The 14,955-nt window shown below is 38.5% G+C and overlaps 1 long non-coding RNA gene across 2 annotated transcripts; it reads left to right on the top strand.

Annotated features, from left to right (window-relative positions):
• The first annotated feature begins 434 nt into the window (after positions 1-434).
• On the top strand, positions 435-1,786 carry LOC117151714. 2 transcript variants are annotated; one of them, XR_004461813.1, is made up of 2 exons: positions 435-1,305; positions 1,580-1,786. It is a non-coding gene; the product is annotated as an uncharacterized LOC117151714 (long non-coding RNA). The 2 variants fall into 2 exon arrangements; XR_004461814.1 differs by having other exon boundaries at positions 435-1,078.
• The last annotated feature ends 13,169 nt before the right edge of the window (positions 1,787-14,955 follow it).

Raw genomic sequence — 14,955 nt, forward strand, 5'->3', positions numbered from 1 at the left:
CCGTTGAACGGTATATCTGTTCGATGCTGATGATTTAATTTAATTTAATTCGTTGTTATAGTACTTAAAGTTATTATAAATGGTTTTATTTCGTAATTATACGTATATTACATTTGAGGAAAAGTGACAAGCGATATGGTATATCGGCATGTTTGAATTACTTAAATTTAATATGATATAAATAATTTTCTAGCAAATGAAAGAAAGGGCTTCTAGAAACAAGTTAAATAGATAGTCTTGCAGCGTGAAACTCGATATGTTCTTGTCTAGATAGGTACTAGTGCGTAAGCAAACAGGGCAGATCCCTAATTTTTATAGGTTTTTGTATATGCTAACGCCAATTAAACTCAGCACTTGGCCGCATGGTGCAGCACTAGTCCAGGAACAACCAAGTCCATAAGCGTGCGCACACTCATTTCCTCCCTTCTAGTATCGGCCAGTACGGGCAGAATCACGAATCCTTCGTTATTCGATGTATCGTTATGGAATTCCCGCTGGATCGACACTCTCTTCAAATGACGCACGACTTATGTACGCGTGTGGTTTATACTATCGTTCTACTCACATATGCTAGGCTGTATACTAGCAAAGAGGGAATTAGAGTGCTCGCGCGCGTCCTTGTGTTGTCCCCTATACAAGTGCTGTACCAAACAGCCAAGTGTTGCAGTGGTTTAACCACAGACGAGTATATGCATAAGATAAATCACATATAATCCAAGTACGATCGTATTAAATAGCTTTCGACGCTCGCTAGGGAAAATTGAATCGTCAAAAATTAAATGGAAGACAATAAAGTTTCTCTTACTCTGCTCATGCATAATACGCACATATACATAGATACTACTAGATTAATAAATCATAATTTTTTAAATTAGCTTTATGTTAAACTATATTAAATTTTAGCTATCCTAATTAATTACAATAAATAACAAATCCAATTATTGTCAATTAAATGTTCGATTAGGTGGAAAGGTTTTAAAACTTTGTATAACACAGATATGAAATTATTTGAGGCAAAAGCACTAGTGTGCCTAAGTCTATGTGTGAAGCATATGAATCTGAGCAATTTCGCTGAAATGTGAGCCCGATTAGCTAAGCTACGCGAGCATGTTACGACTTTTATTCGTACAAAAAAAATGTTAGTACTTATCGGAAGTTTATATTTATTTTATTTGTATAGCTGTTTAGTAGATCTGTGTGTATAGCTGCACTTGAAATATGTAAACAAGCAAATCATGTGGGACTACATGATATTGTAGCAGCAGTAAAAATATTTTTGTTTCGTCTGGCGGTCAAGCTTTTAAAGTACGTATAATGTATAATAATAATAATAATTTTTATTTATTCATACAATAATATAATATTTTATCAATATCGTGGAAAAATGATTTATTTATTTAACTTAATAAGACGTTATTATTTATTTTACGCATGCATTGCCTATCATATATATTATTATGTTTTATGATGTTTATGCATTATTTAAAAAATTAGAATCAATTTTCATTATTTTCTTTCGTAGACATATCTCTACTCTTAAATAGTTTTATGTTCTGGTGATTTTTGCGTAATTTTCTAGACGTTACAATGATTCTTTTGGCTGAACGAAGCAAGAAATAAGAAGAAAAGAGAAGGAAACACAGGAAGAGAAGAGGTGAAAGAGTTGATAAAAGAAGTGGTGTAATAAGCATGAAAGAGAAGCTTGAACTAAGTTAATGAGAATGGAAGGAAGGAAAGCTAAGTCGAGATAGAAGGGTACGGGAGCTGGAGAAGGCAGAGGAACGCAGAAATAAACAGGAAAAAGAGAATAACGTAATGATTAAAGATCTTTGAATAAATAGGTAATTAGAAGAGGAGGTTTGAGGATTTATAAAGAAGAACGTGGAAACTGAGATGGAAATAAAAATATTACCGCAGATTAAGAGCAAAAGGAATATTAGTACGACAAAAGTAAGATTGGCTGGCATAGAAGACAAGAAAATAATAATGCGGAACAAGGAAAAATTAAAAATTAAGGACTATATACATACAACGATATTATATATATATACTATATACTATACTATATATACATATACTATAGGACTATATGTATAACGACCATAGAGTGTGTAATACAGGGAGAAATAAGCAAGACAGCAGCAATAGGGAAGGTAAAAGTTAATGGAAATCAGATGTAAGAAGCTATTTAGAAATGGAAACAAATATATATATATATATATATAGAGAGAGAGAGAGAGAGAGAGAGAGAGAAAGAGAGAGAGAGAGAGAGAGAGGCGTTTGATCTTAGTAAGAGAGGGTTATTTCTTGAGAAACCAGCCGACAAAAATTAACAGGGTATTCGAAGAATTACAAATACGCAGAGAGCAAGGGATGAAGAGATCATTTAAAAGGAGGAGATTTAATAGTAGAATGTGCATTATTTATGATATTAAGGAAATTAAAAAGAAAGAGAAGGTGAAAGAAACGGAAATAATAAGAGAAAGTGAAACATGGTTTCGCGCCCGAAATAGTATGAAAAATAAGAATTATAATATTAGTGATATACACGTTAAGGAAGAGAGAATGTAACTGACTGAAAGAGTTTTTAGTAAAGACTATAAGCACAGATGTTGAGACTCGTTTAGTTGAATAGCATGCCAAAGAAAAGTAAACGAAGACGAATCTCAGAAGCAGGGTTAAATAGAATTACAGTTTATCTATAATATAAATAGAATAGCGTGTGTACAAATGTATACTATGTATATACTATCTGTATGACAAAAATCAGACTACCAAATCAGCGATAGTAAGATAGAAATAAGTACAAATTATAAGTAAATAATAATAATCGATATGATATAGAATAAGAATGATTATTTAAAAAAATGAAATGTAATGGACGATTGCCCAACACAATAAACGAATACACTATATGTATACACACAGTCTATTAGCGGTAGAGTGTATTATTAAATATATAACTTTTTATCATTTCTAATTTAAAAAATATGTAACGTTCTATCGGTGTTCTGCCCATTACGGATAGTTGAACCTTCTTCGAAGGAACGATCTGCTCCAGCGGTCCTTGACGGTCCTGTATTCCGTGGAACCTCGGAGAGCCTCGAAGTCCGTATTGCATATACACGCAAGTTATTATTATATACGAATAAAAAATATATAGTTTGTATCTCTTTCTATTTATTTATTCATATGCCTTTAAAATTAACCTAATGTGACAATTTCTTTCTTGTAAACGCCCCTTTTAACACAAATTAACTGGGCAATGTGCGTGCAAGGAGGAACGAAAGAGTATTATAAGGAAATATAAAAAGCGCAATATCTGTAATTTCTACTCAGCGTTAATGGCGAGGTCCTTGCTGGATTAATAAAAGTATAGAGTGCTATCGCAGGCACTTTTTTTATTGAAAAATCCAACTGAAACCAAAACCCAATAACATGTGTGACGTTCAGTCTTAAGCGAGTTATAGGTAATAACGGACATTTTTTGGATATGCGCGTTATACACGGGGCGTTTAAGCTCGCTCGATCCTTGTTTATAAAGAGGAGACGATGGAAGAGAAGAGTAAGGGTCAAGCTGCGTAGATCCGGTAGTTTTTAGATCATACTCACAATCTTTGCTTCTACGCACAACGATGGTGATTTTTGACCAAGAGGAAAAACTAGATCATGGTGTATCGATAAAACTTGTCACAAGAGCGGAAAATTATTCAGCCAAAAGTTTACTCGCGTAAAATAGCGTCTCTCTTTCTCTACTTTCGAAACGTTTTTGCCAATAGCTTCTCAGCTGGCTGAGATCCTGACTTGATCCTTGTGGCTTCTACATGACGGTTGCGCGCATCGAATCGCTTCCATTCACGGAACTTTGTTCAACTTTTGGAAGGAGAGAAAGGGCGTGACAGTGGTAGACAAACGAGCCTCGCGGTCGTCGCAAGTTTTTTAGCCGGTAACTAATCTTTTCCATTCTTCGAAAGTTATAATATAAGTGGTTATTTGCAGTGCTAAAAAATTAAAAAATTGCTACTCGATTACTGGTGAAATCGTTGGTAATCACAGTCTCCAGCAATCCTTTCCTCTTAGTATCAAAGAAGAGCCTCTTCGGACCTTTCTGATCATCTTCGTAGAGACGCAGAAATAAAAGTTCCTATTTCACAGATCGATTTCAGGTATCGACGCGATAATTTCATTTTCCTTCGGATAACCGTCTACCAATGAGTGAACGATCGCGTCTCTTTCGCGTTACAAAGTTTCATACAGCGAATCAAATTTTCATCGTGGGATTATAACCGGCGAGGCGGCCGGTCTGACGGCAAATTGGCATGCCGCGCCGCCTCGTTTCTTCTCGCATCGTCGACTCGCTCGCTTTCCTCCTACACCGAGCGTAAACCGACACGCGAAATGGACGATAGGGACGTGACAGAAGGAAGGGTGGATTTCCCGGAATCTCGTTATACTTTCCCGCTGACTTGGCTCCATCTGCTCGGGATCGTGCGTGTGCGCATGCACGTTTACAGGGTTGGTTTGCCCGAGAAAATTTTCTAGCATCGACAACATTTCCTAGCATCCACCTCCACGGTGGTAACGTGTTTACATTCGATCCATTACGCGTTACAAATTTTGTCGGCTTTGCGTTTAGAGTAACGAGCTATGGAAATTTCTAAATTACGGTGTATTTTATTCGATGTTTATATTTTTTATTTTTTTTGCTTACTATCATTATTAACATTTAATATCTGATAATTAATAACGATAGGAAAATACGAGATTGAGCGATGCCCTCTAAAAGCATTGGAATTACTCACAAAGTTGTCAATTTTGTTGAAAAGAGCAGAAACAGCGATGGATGGTTGTAAATATTTTTTGTAACTTCAATTCTGTAACGACCTGCATCGTTCGTTACGTGTATTCGTATCTTGAAAAAAACATGCTTACTAGCTGATACATAAAAATCATGCTTCGTGTTCGATATGTTGAACGTGTTGCGTATTTTCTGGACAAAGCAACATTTTAGTTAGTTTATTAGTTTATATATCGATCTATAAATTTCTCTCATCGCGACGAAACACCATATAAAAACTGGAAAATCTGTCAACGGCAGTTTTTCATTGATTTCGATCATAACCAGTAGGTTTCGTTCGATCGGGCCACATTTACGAGAAACGATGAAAACGAAAGACGGAAGGAAGCGACATTACGCTCTACGTACTTTTCGAGTTACGCATGTTCGAAGAAGATGTTCCAGGTGTCCGCTTCGTGTCTCGACACACGCTATTGCACGTCTGACATTCGCTCGCTTACTCGCTCGTTATTAGTCGGAATAGTCACTCGTAGCAGCGCACCGTGTACATTGTTCACTCGCGTTCAACACAAAATAGATCTTAAATGTGTGAGAAGGAAGAAAAGAAACTTTAGACTAAAAGATTTAGATCGGTGGTAGACGTATAATGGATCCTTTCCGCTATCCATCATCGATCGTACGTACACTCGAAAGCGGAGGTGTATTTTTTGCTTATATCAGCGTGCAAATTTACACACCCTGCAGCAATCAAGTATCGACGTTCGCTTATGAATCACTCTCTATATACAACGCACAGCGAGAATATTACAATGTAGCGTTGCACGATCCGCAAACGATAAGAAGTGCACGGCCTTCGACAATTTGACGATTCCAACGTTGCATCGATGCAAACGGTCACCGTTTCGAACGCGCGTTCCAACGTAAGATCGATTGTTTGCTTGATTATATATCGTCCAATGATCCTGTGTATCAGAGACCGTCGAAATCGTCCAAACGTCCTTTATTCTGCCAAGAATAGAAAAGTATGGCAAGCGATCTAGAAATATTGAGGTGACTTTAAGGTCTAGTGAAACGAACAAATTATTACTATCTAAATACCACGTATTACGGCATCCTCTGTACCGCGTGACTTTTGTGCAGGGACGTGGATCGAGACGAGGATCGGCGCAAAGAGCCGGCCGAAAAATCCAGGCACCCTCGCGACCACTTGTACGATGACACACCACCCAACGATCGACGCGCGTAACGATAGATTATCCGTATTTGCGTATTGTGTTCTGTAAGCTACAAAGATCGTATGTAAGCTATAAAGGTATTTTAATAGATTTTAATAGATTAGATCGATGTAGATATTATTTAGAAACAGGAGGGACAAAGAAAGACGATATTTAAACTCGGAATAATATACTCACGAATTAATGAGCACGGATAATATATCATAAAGGATGATACCGAACATAAATATCGTAGTGAAAATTTTTGAAAGCAACGAAAGATGTTGTTGCTTCGGTTAAAAATATTATTAGAGAAATGGAAACAGTGTGTGAATCATCTGGACATCTATAAAGAACGTAATGGAGCATTTTAATTTTTAAATTTAATTTCTAAAATACGTACATGGCTGTTATGTATTATCTGTGGCCGGAAGAATGAAAGATAGATCGGAATGGAAAGGGAGAAGACGATTGCCACACGAAGGTGAACGCCGATCATTGCATCTGCGTGATTGTCCGTTGTGAACCTCGTGGTCACGACGACGTGTGAAACGAGTCATGAAACGAATGAATCTCAGAAGCATGTTCCATGCTCAGGGCACGCTGCCAGAAATTCGTCCCACCGCGATAGTTGGCAGATTTCGTGGCGATAAAGCCGCGTTTCCTCTCCTCCTCTAAACTTATCGGACAACGGCCGCGTTTCAATAGCGATGGTTTTAACTTGCAGTAAAATATTAGAAAATAGAACTAACAACCACGTAGCGCTTCGGAAAATTGGCGAGTAAATAAAGCTAATAAAGACGAGACATTCTACGTCGTACTAAATGAAGTTACGCGCGTCGAACGACGTTTCGTCTTCGCTTCTATCAAACGCATTACCGCCCCACTGCGAGTAAATGGCTACTTACGAACATTTCGCTGAGAAGAGAATTAAAATAACGAGTAAATTAAACGTTGATTTTATGATTATCGTAGATCCCCTCGATAATTCAGTCTGCGAGACCACAAAACAAGTAATAATCGCGATAGTAATCGTAATTGTTCGATGACGTCTTTCCTTATTGTTTTGACATTGAGGCTTGTCGAACCTCGTAGGTTCTTCCGCGTAACTATAGCGTAACGAATAAAATTCAGTTTTATACTTTTTTCTATCAATGAAACGGCGATTTATTCGTTAGCCCTAAATAGGGCTGAGTTTCTAATTTGAGAGCTAGATTTCAGAGCTACAAGTAGAAAAATACTATATACGTTACTACTATACGCTATATTATACGCATGCTAATACGAAATAACTTATTTATACGTATTGTACGTACTTATTTATTGGCAGAGCGACGCATTTCGGAATGCGTAGTACGCTAGTATCGCTAGTTGCTAATTAGTTGGAGATAATGCAACAGATATTACTTATCGTGGCATTTAAAACTTTATAGACGATAAATATATGTATAAGATATATATATATATAAATTCTATAGTATACAATAGTAGTATACGTTATTGTATAATACTTTGATCGCTCTATTCTATTATACATTCATTTACACTTTATATGTTTTCTTATTTTATAGAGGATGATTATTGGATAGACGTTTGAGAGCAACGACAGAGATGGAGATAGAGATAGAGGTAGAGGTAGAGGTAGAGGTAGAGGTAGAGGTAGAGATAGACGCGCATAAAGGATGTAGATGTGCAGAGAGCGGTGATATGGTACATACGCATCTCTGGGGAATAGGAGAAAGAGCAAGTTTGGAGGAGATTACGGAAGAAGGAGGATGATGTTTAACGTTACGGCGAACAGCATAATGATGTAGGCGGTAGAAATATAGGGAATAGAAGATAGAAAGTGGCAGAGAAGAAACGAAAACGGGGGAAAAATATATAAAAGCTGACTGCTTAAGCCTTAATGCGCTCGGAAGAGAAATTGATATATAGGAAATAGATGTATGATAATAGGGACGAGTGGAATGACACGAGCAAGGGAGAAATTGTGTAAGAAAGCAGGAACGGGCGGCTGGAAAATGGAAAGCAGAGACGATAGAAGATATAGCGAAAAGATGGAGGAGAGGAAAGAATGGCAGCTGGAGAACTCAAAGTATGACGGAGAATACGTGACAGAGAAGACGGAGACAGGGAAAGGTAGCCTTAAATAAGTGAAATACCAACAAGAAAAATGAAAAGCAAAGAAGACAAAGATGGTAGCTAGATTCAGAGTATTCGGAGTATTTGGAGTAATATAAGTGGGTGGCTAGTAAATACTGGACGAACGAGGAGAAAAAGAAATTTAAGAATGGACGAAGAAGGTGATAGACGAAAGAAACTTAACAGGCGATAAGAGGAGAAAGATATTTGTTATATATGTTAAAAGATGACCTTTTATACCCTTAGAAAGGGATCGTTAGTTGTAATAAGAAATAAGTAAAAACAGGGATCAAGAATACAAATAACACGAAACGTTTTCTATTTTCTCAACGTGTACGTACATATTTCGGTATATCGTGTTCTATTTATTAATAAACGTATATTCGTACATCACGTATATTATCCAGAAGTTTCGCTACTTTGTTTTACATTTTACTTTCCACGATATCATTGAATTCTCTGAAAAAGAGGAGAAAGCGATCTATCCATATTTTCATCTTGTTTTAATATCGGAACAGATCGATAAGAGAAAATTGGAAAGATAAACCTTTCTTCGCTTAATGCATACCTCCCTTTTCTTCAACTTGTTTTTTCGTTCCTTTCGGTAACGGACTACCGACCGATTCTCCGTTTTGCATCCGTCTGTCATGGTCCGACTGTCTTTTTTCTTTTCGCGGAGACGTTGTTTCTTCAACGAAGCCGGCCGGCCATCGAATATCGATACAGTTCTTCTCTGGTTAGTACGTATCGCAAATTAACGCACCAACCAGAGTGCGATAAACTTCAAAGGATCTCTGACCAACGTACCAGCGAATTTTCTCCGAGGTGATTACAATAAATATTACTATAATAATATCATTACGATGCGATTAAAATAAAACTATAACAAAACGTAATCTCGTTTCTGTGTTGTCTTTCACGTAGAACGTAAGATAGATGTTTTTAGCTGGTTAGGCGTTCAACCATATCGATATTTAAAAAGATGTGAACGATTTTAGAAAGAGAGAGCATTTAGAAATAAGATATCATAAATAGTGGGACAGCGATGGGGCAGAGTGATAGAATGACTGACAGAGTGACGAAAGAAGGCGAAAGAGGACGAAAGAAGATGAAAGAAGACAAATTCGGTGAAACGAGCAACAGTCTGTGCTAAATAGAGCGGCAAAGCGACGAAAGTACGGAAAAGCGAGCGAGTTGGCCGAGACGACAGAAGATTTAAAGCCGCGAATAAAAGTGAGTGTGTGTAAAGTGTAAGGCGTAAAGAAGCGGCGACTGCGAATGATGCTCGAAAAGATCCGTAATTTTCGTAGAGCGAGAAAAACAGAGTGGTGTCCATGAAAAGAAAAAAACAGAGTGTACGGTCGGGGCGAAAGTAAGGAGTAACGAACGGAAGGACGAGGTTAAAGTAACAGGAAGAAGTTGCGATACGAAGGGCAAAAAGAAGACGGAAGGGAGGTATGTGTAACAGCTTGGAGAGACGAGTAGAGAGCGAAGGAACGGGTGGAACGAGGAAACAACATGGCAACAACATGGTTAAATAGAAGGACACGCAGAAAGAAAGAGGACGTGGGAGTGGAAGAGAGGCGAAAGAGAGGCGAAAGAGAGGCGAAAGAGAGGCGAAAGAGAGGCGGAAGAAGAGGAAGAGACTGTAGCTTATAGCTACGGCTCGTGCTTGAAATGAAACGTTCGTGTTATATTTTACGGCCTTGATCCCGGACGAACATCTTTTGGAAATTAATTACAAGTGGCGCGCTCATCCTGACTAAGAGGTTATGTACCGGCTATGAATTAAGTTTTATACTCGTTTCTACGGTTATACCGTTACTGCCGCGCCTAACGAACGAGTCGGTGAGTTTAAAAAATCGTTTCGCGCGAGATGCGCAAACGCGGTAAATTGATGGAGATGGAGACGAGAATGGAGGAAGAAGGAATTACAAAAGGGGGTGGATGAAGGTTGGTAAACGACAGGATGGTTCGCAACGAAGGCGATTAATCGGAGAGCGTTAAACGCAAGGTCCGTGGCGAAAATTAATTTCTATTCCCTTTTTATATACGTCTGCCACGGAGAGGTGAGAATAACGACCAACGATAAATAACGATCACTGATAAAAATATAGCTAGTATGATAAAAGGATAGATTAGGTAAACGGAATGGGAATAGATCGATAGAAAATGAATTACGAAGAAAAATTCGTTGGTTACTCGCAATATTTAGTTAGATACGATAATTTAACGATGGTCAAATTTTCTTCATCCACCTACGTATAACGATAGGATCTAGTTGTTAGAAAATTGGGATTAGTTTATCCTTTGCCATAGCCATTTACGTAAATATTACAAATGCTAAATTCTCCTATAATTGGTTTCGCAAGTTGTAGAAACTAGAAAGTTGATTCGAATGATTTCAAAGTAAATGGCAAGAACTGAGAGACGCTACGTTGGAAATATCTCGCGGTAATGGAAACGTCAAAGGGAAAATTATAAACAAAGAGAGAATGGTATAGTATAGAATGGTATGGTATAGTATAATGTAGTATAGTAACGGCTTGTAAGACACCAGTGGAAGAAGAAAAACGCTTGCCAGCTAAACAGGTTTTAGGTTAACGAAATCGCTTCATCCTGTTTTCTCACTAGTTCACTGTCGATATCGTTTCCGGCAATGAGTCATTCTTTATAAAAGGGAAGATCCAGATACCAGAAACCAGTTTCACGCTGAATAGTTTATTTCAATCGTGTTTCGTGGTCGAATACCATACTAAGGCGTGTTTCGCCTAGACAACGAAATACGATACCTCTTTTTCTATCGATGACGCGCAAATTACGGCGTCTTATAAACAGCCTAGAAAAATGGAGGGGGGGGGGGGGGGAAACAAGAACTGAGAGACGCTACGTTGGAAATATCTCGCGGTAATGGAAACGTCAAAGGGAAAATTATAAACAAAGAGAGAATGGTATAGTATAGAATGGTATGGTATAGTATAATGTAGTATAGTAACGGCTTGTAAGACACCAGTGGAAGAAGAAAAACGCTTGCCAGCTAAACAGGTTTTAGGTTAACGAAATCGCTTCATCCTGTTTTCTCACTAGTTCACTGTCGATATCGTTTCCGGCAATGAGTCATTCTTTATAAAAGGGAAGATCCAGATACCAGAAACCAGTTTCACGCTGAATAGTTTATTTCAATCGTGTTTCGTGGTCGAATACCATACTAAGGCGTGTTTCGCCTAGACAACGAAATACGATACCTCTTTTTCTATCGATGACGCGCAAATTACGGCGTCTTATAAACAGCCTAGAAAAATGGAGGGGGGGGGGGGAGGAAACAGACAGACTAGATTTGCTTGTAGCGAACAGAATTGTTGGTTAAGCCGCTTCGGTCGAGTAACTAAACGACGATGAATACATAGCGAACAAATTTTAAGTGCTATGTGAGTGCTTTCTGAATATCATGTGTGTATGAGACTGATGCGAGTCTTTGTTCGTGCTGTTCGAAGTAAAAAATTTCCTACAGTTTGTTCATAAAAACATAGCCGATGATTATCTTCTTACTATTTATCGTTATACAAGTTTCGAGTCGGTATGTTTCTAAAAAAACCAATAATACCAATTTAATTGATAAAACCATTTAATAACGATTAATTAATAAATTTATCTTTGTTACGAATAGAAGGACGGGGAAGAAATAGAGGATGCGTCTACTATACGTAAAAGATCCGAGTAGTTCCGCAAAATGTAATCTTACGTCATACGCAACTGTAAACAAATTATAAATATAACATTCTGGACGATAGGTTGGTTTATTTTTCAACTTGGAAATTTTTCACTTGCATTTAGTTAGGTACAAAGACGTGCAAAGAGTCTGTAGGTCGTTTGGCGTAAATTTGAATATCGAAAAGCGATAACGATACGGAAGATTTTGTCAACCTCTTCTCGTGCTCGTTCGTCGCGTACTGTCGCTCCACTTTGTTGCTGTCACGGATTCTCTCTCGATCGATTCTCTCGAGTCACGAAAGTAAACTTTTATCCGTATTTTTTGCCCTGTACTTTTTATATATGCGAGTGCCGTTCTTACAGCGGACGTTTCTAGGTATTACGATGCTTGTCGCGTGTACTGTATACAGGTGTATCATCGATCAGATTCTATGGCGTACTCAGTACGACGCGTACGTTACGCACGCACGATACTCCTATCTTTTGCGAGTATCTCGGAAACTAGATTTTGACCCCGACCACGTATTCGGAGATGGTCGAAATTAGCGAGAACCTAGTTTCCCGACAGGTTCACCTTATCGGTGGAATGGCACGATTATTTGTTTGAACCGAACGGAATCTGACAATAATTACTTCAATTGAAAAATTTAACCAGAGGTGATATATACGTATGTATGTACAGCGCGTCAAACAATATCTTTCTTCGTTGAACGATCACTTTACCTCGCAGTCTGATCGTAAATCACTGCTTCTACTGCTGCTGCAGCAGTATCGATACTAATGAGCGAAAAATACGTCCATTACGTATGGGCGATCTAACCAAGTGACGTACAAAGTGTTTCTCGTATAAAGCAAATCTTACATAAAGCAAAATTAAACGGATTCGATCGGTACATTACGTGGTAAGCGAATATGTATATACTTAGGTGCGTGGCTGTCTCGAAAGTAGAATTGTTCGCACATTCGAAAGATAGAGGTATTTGTGCGTGAAAACGATTAGTTTAGAAGATATTCGGATTGTAATATTGTAAAATCTAGCGTACGAATAGGCTGGATAACTCAATTACGAATATCATTTTCTCGATCGTGAAAGAGTTTAACGACCGACCTCGTATTACACCTCGTGTTTCCAAAAAACCAGAGTAGAGAAGGCGAGTCGAGATTAATTACTTTGATCCGGTCGATCGATCGCGATCGAATTAAACGGATCACGTTAAGAACATCGAAGACCAAGAAGAAGGAAGAAAAAAGACGAACGTTGAGGAGGGGATTCGTGGGAAGGATGGGGAGGGGAGGGAGACTGGGCGAAAAGAGGCGCGTCGTGTATGGTCTTGTTGTTGTTGTACTCAGCGGCAAGTCTAGTCGAATTTCTCTCTCATCTCCGCTGTCGGTTGGTGCGAACGTACAGTCGAGTTTCTACGTGCGTATTCACCGTGTCGTGTCATATGGACGCATCGCGCCGTTGTCGAATACGCGGCGGTACGTTGGCGGGAATGTGAGAATGGGGGAATGCAGGAATGCGGGAATTCGGGAATCTGAACCAGCTTGGCCGCGGAAAACGATAAGGGGGCAAGGAAATCGGCAGTGACGATCGTAGGATTCATCCATCAAAAATAAATGCTCGAATAATCGTTTATCGAATAGCTTTGTCGATACAAAGATTTGCTTATTCGGCGTGACACGTATGATTCTCTCTATCTAATTTTAGGATAACTCGCGCGATAAATCACGGTAAATCGTTTCGAATGTCGAGAGGTGGAAATTGTAGGACGAAACTAGAATATAAAAAGATTAGGTTAGACGGAGTAATTTCTTTATTGCAATTCGATGAACATTGTGAATTGGGTGGACGAGAAGACAGGAAGAAGGAGGTAACGAGGAGACGGCGGTGATCTATTTGTGGATCGATTAGTCGCGTGAAAAAAAAAAAAAAAAAAAAGAAGAAGAAAACTGTAAAAAAGAGAAACCAAAAAGTGAGATTCGAAAAAAGGTGTCTTGTACAAGGTACTAGTGCACTTGGGAATATGGAAATGGTGGAAGAAAGAATTCTTGCTTCTGCAAGGCGTCGTTGAAATAATTACGAACCGTAAGGCGAAGGGGCACGATAGGTTCGTGTCCGAGAATTAAAAACGCTGCTGGAATAATTCAAATTCAGGAAAAAGAAAGTGTGTCGCGAAGAAGAGTGAGAAGTTGTAAAAGATTGGAGCAAAAGTTGGCGGAGATTGCGAGGCTCGTCGTGTAATCGTCGCGTAATCGTCGCGTAATCGTCGCGTAATCTTCGCGTAATAGAGAAAAATGGGAAAAGAAGAAGCAGCGGAATAGTAACACGACCGAAAAAGATAAAACGAACGAAATTTGAACGATCTAGGTGCGTTTGTGAGTTAAGTACGAATTTCTGATGAAATAATTAACTTGCGTCTTTCGGTAATATCGTATATGATAATATCGCAATTTTGTGTTATCGTTGTGTTATAATTGAAATTTATCGTTGAGAAAGGGGAGGAACAGCGAATTAAATAGATGAGCTTTCTCTTATGTAAATTCGAGAAACGGACAGGTATGTAAAAATAATTCGTAATTGATAATGTGATATAGAGGAAGATAAAAAGATGAAAAGATAGAAAATATACGCGTTTTATAGAAGGCTCTGGTATAAAAATATCAATGAAAAATAAGCGAAACTTGCTTTCCTAACACCGCGAATAAAAGACAAATTGGAAACATCTCGGAGCAAGGAACAACGAGGAAGAACGAGGAATAGCAAGGAAAGAACTCGAAGCTTCGAATCGAAAGGAAATATGTAAAATACGCAGTAGGAATGGAACTGTGAAATCAATCGCGATACTTGGGAAGGTGAGAGATTAGCAGTTTGCTGCACCTGCGCCGATAGGTTATCCGCTGGCATGTGACGGAATCACGAGAAGATTTTGATCAACGAACCGAGAAAAATTTGAGATTAAAATTCAAGTTGTCCTTAAACTGACAACTCTAAACTGCTGCTCTATCTGATTTGGAAGAATAGAGCTACCTGGTAATCGAAGATTATCCGAATGCAGTTAGGTGCGTGCAACACGTTGCATTATGCGATGG

This window comes from Bombus impatiens, unplaced genomic scaffold (genome assembly GCF_000188095.3).
Source record: "Bombus impatiens unplaced genomic scaffold, BIMP_2.2 scf_0377, whole genome shotgun sequence".
Taxonomy (NCBI): Eukaryota; Metazoa; Arthropoda; class Insecta; order Hymenoptera; family Apidae; genus Bombus; species Bombus impatiens.